The 3,951-nt window shown below is 40.4% G+C and overlaps 1 long non-coding RNA gene across 2 annotated transcripts in view; it reads right to left on the bottom strand.

The window, feature by feature from the left end:
* The window catches only part of LOC118408644, a 7,778-nt gene extending 4,066 nt beyond the window's left edge, over positions 1-3,712 (bottom strand). For both annotated transcript variants that reach the window (XR_004830325.1, XR_004830326.1), the window contains exons 1-3: positions 3,027-3,712; positions 2,365-2,492; positions 1,607-1,749 (exon numbers count right to left, since the gene is read on the bottom strand). This is a non-coding gene — a long non-coding RNA (uncharacterized LOC118408644). The remainder of the gene's footprint in view (positions 1-1,606; positions 1,750-2,364; positions 2,493-3,026) is intronic.
* Positions 3,713-3,951: the final 239 nt, after the last annotated feature.

Raw genomic sequence — 3,951 nt, forward strand, 5'->3', positions numbered from 1 at the left:
AAAAAAAATAATCCATGCATGACAGAAGATTTGCCGTCCTCCACTGTTTAAAACGCATGTCATTTATACAATTAGCATTTGTTAAAATAGCCATCAGTTCCACGTTACCATTGTCACCATTGGCTATGCCCTGATACATGCAATAAGCCTTCATGCAAGAATTTGCAATATAGTCATTATAGTGTTTTTCATGTATATTGTCTGCTCATGTCTGGTCTCAATTTTAATTTGGTTCCCGATCCATTAGTCGTGTTACTTGAGAGGAGACAAAGCTTCCTGTATTCACGTTCACAGATCCGACTTCCTTTGATCATTCTCGTGTTTAACACTTTATATTGCATCTTTCTCATAAACACCATCCGTTTTTCAAATGCCAATTGTTTTTGTTACGCCAACTCGTCCGACTATGATACGAAGCCAGTTCCTGTATACGGAAGATCTTGACCAGTATATTTGCGTATCTACCGGATACAGCTTTGACTAGGTTCGATTCCCAGGACCCATGTTCATTTCCGTTTTACATCCACCCAACCCGTCATGGAACCACCCAGCTAGATAGTGGAAAAAACGGATTTTTCAAAGGAAACGACACTTTATCTCATGTACATCTCGTCTACACAGAGAAATAGTGACAAGCGACATGACTATGTTGTAGTATAGCGATTGCTTCTCAAAACTGGTTGGAATTTTCCCATTTGCCACAGCAATTAAGATCTGCTTGGAGATTAGGGGTAACTTATGTTGGTTGGAATTTTTACTGGCTCACTCCCGGGCTTGCTCATACATAACATCCTGGGCTACATAAAAATCGTAAACAGTACTACAGTACTTGTGACCCTGTGGCTTCTTCCATGATCAACTACAGTATATACGCACAATTTAAAGTCACATCTATCAAAGTTAATATAAACTTAATTCAAGGAGGTTACTAGTCAAATATACCCGCATTGGATAATTCAGCTGTGAGGAAGACAGTTTTAACTATAAATGCATTTTTTTGCATCAACTATTTGACATGGCTGATACAGAATGTATAGTTGAAATTTGAACACAAGGTTGGTCTCCCAAAAAATTTGAGGATAGCATTGTATTGATTTATATAGCTTTGTTACAATTAGTAGGGTTACTGTGTCAAACAGATAATGGTACCTTGTTGTCCAGTATAATAAAAATCATGGGGTTTTGAAAAAGATGGCCAGTGTTTTGCTAATCAGGGCCAGCTATTGTTCTCACATGTTACTGTGGACTAATGAATTCCATGTGTTATGGGGATTTGGGTGTATGGGTAATGGGCCCTGGAAACAATCTGGCATCCAGGCTATAGACAGTAAAGACAATATAGAGCAGGGATTGGACTTGGACAGACTTGACAATATCTTAGTACCCAAATTGCTTGTCTCCTATCACTCCTGTCACATTGCACGAAGGCAAGTCTATGAGCTCTTTAAATGACATTATTGTCAGTAAATGAGTAATACGTCCAAGAGTTTTGTCAGTAACAATAATATTTAAGTAATATGTCTTGATCAGCCTAGGATTCTTAGTGACCGTCAGCAATTTTTAGGAGTCGCCCGATCATCACTGTGGACCCGAATCTTTCACATACCTGTATTGGATCAGGACAGGAACATAAGACTGTAGACCACAGTGGGTAGCTGTCTGAAGACTGAACAGGAAGTCAGAAAATAACTGTGTCTTCCATCCCAGCATCTGCTTGGAGACATGGGAGAGTCCAGCTGTATTTCTGATCTGAAAATGGCATAAGATGTTCAAATAACTCATTTAGATTCAGAATAAATACCAAATTGTGTGAACATGGAATATATTATATCTTTGGAATATATTTCAAATCAATACATTTGAGTGGTAATATTGCAGAGATTATTACTGTGTCTATTGTGAGGAGTAAGACACTGATGACTAATGGACAGATTTATGCTAATTTACATGTTGTTGACACCATTTTGTTTTCAGAAATGGTCTACAAACAAGCAGCTGTTTCTTACACTATGTCATACGGCTTGCAAAAACTCATTCCAATGGATAGAACTGATTCAAAACTGGCTCCAAACATAAGTTTAAGGAACCAAGAGTTAAATACCAAGAGAGACTATTGACTCAAATGCAAACCATGTGTTACTCAGCACCAAGAGGCCACGTCTAGCGAAATAATAGACGTTAAACGAGGACAACAACAACAACAACAACAAACATCTCTATAACTTCTGTTTAGTAAGGCCTTCTTGCATCAACATTTTAATATCATCCTCCACTATTCGTTTTATACATGGGTTCAAATTCAAATTTTTCTTTTTGGCTCTGCAAACTTCTGTTCAAAAGATGTGGCTGAAATTCGTCACTTACCGCATCTGGTGGCGTTTAGCACTCAGAGCAGCGAGGGGCGTCCATATGGGGTTCAGTCAGCCTGCCACATGCTGTCACCACGCCTGGTGTTAATTTCCAACTGTGAAGTCTCAAAGCCAGTTTACGACCTATGCAAATCAGGTGAAAGAATGTGCTGGGGCAGGCAAATAACGACGCTCACTCACACTTCACTATCCACAGAAAGGACGTTCTGCAACAAGCCTAAATATAGTTTTTGCGAACTGCTTCAATAAAGAAATATTGAATGTAGAGTTAGTGTTAGGAACAAATTATTTTAAATTCCGTTCACAACCCTTCCACATAACCTCAAAAATTTACTCTACTACTAACGGTTCTCTACTCTATAAGTATAACGGCCACATTACTGGCGCCATATCGTTAGCCTCGGAAAAATCGTAAACCATCCACTGTAGTGTAACTTCAAATAAGATCATAGTATGACCTTATTTGCGCTCATCGTCCACATGCACATCACCAAATTCTATATTTGCGCTACTTGAACCCCCACTGTTGCATAACGTTAGGCTAGGCCCAAAGAACAGTATGACCAAAAGCTCCTTGGTATGACCGGCCCTTCTGGTTGACTGGTTGTAACTTGCTATAATGCTGCTTAAAAGTTATGGCGAGCAAAGGTTACTTACCGTAAGATAGTAACTGTGACTTGGTTCGTAACATAGTAACGAAGCTCGGCCGAACAAATCCTTGAAGAACTTTATCTATCGCGACAGCTTTCTGTGATACCGCTGAGCAGCCTTGGCGCGAAACAGAAAGGTCATAGGTCACGCTCTTACGCGTTGTTCCCTGCTTCGGCATTCCAATGTTTAGCTTGATAAACACTTAATATGTTAGCGTTTTCATAGCATTGAGAATGATTTCTTAAGTTATCATACACTATATGGACTTTCTTTTTAAAAAAGGTAACGTTACCCATGTACCCTTTTACCCAACCCTCAGGCTTTGCGCATGCGCTCCGGTTAGACTGACCTTCTGGAGTTAGAATTCCTCTCTTTTTCTGCCGTTGTTCCCAGATAAAACACATTTTGCATCAATTACTCTACTTCTTCAGATAGCAATGTCGGTCCCCGTTTCCCCCTTAAGTTGGAGCGCCTGGAAAATCTCCTCCACTTCGGTTCATCAAAATGGAATATCCAGTTTATCGGGACGGGGTGTAGTAACATATCCATGCATCCTTCCCCGAGCCTTCCCCACGAGCTCCCCCTTCCCCTTTAAAGGTGTGTCCTCGCTAGAAATCTACTGGTTGTGTTTTAGTGACGAGCATCCTCGCCCACCACACCTGGTCTTAACATTCCAAACCCGGTCTTTTTCAAGACCATATGGTAACCTCGTGTGAGTGCCTCCTCACCTCGTTGGCGGTTGCTGGGAAATGAGCTATATACTAGTAGCGGCTGTGACGCATAGCTAAATCTCACACAAAAAAAGGAGCACAAAATCACACAACAGATTGATACACTACAACACCCAACACATGATCACCCAAAACTGGAATAAATGATCGGTTCAAGCCCTATGTTCCGAAATCCCCATGTTCCGAAATCTCAATGTTCC

This window comes from Branchiostoma floridae, unplaced genomic scaffold, assembly GCF_000003815.2.
Source record: "Branchiostoma floridae strain S238N-H82 unplaced genomic scaffold, Bfl_VNyyK Sc7u5tJ_286, whole genome shotgun sequence".
Taxonomy (NCBI): Eukaryota; Metazoa; Chordata; class Leptocardii; order Amphioxiformes; family Branchiostomatidae; genus Branchiostoma; species Branchiostoma floridae.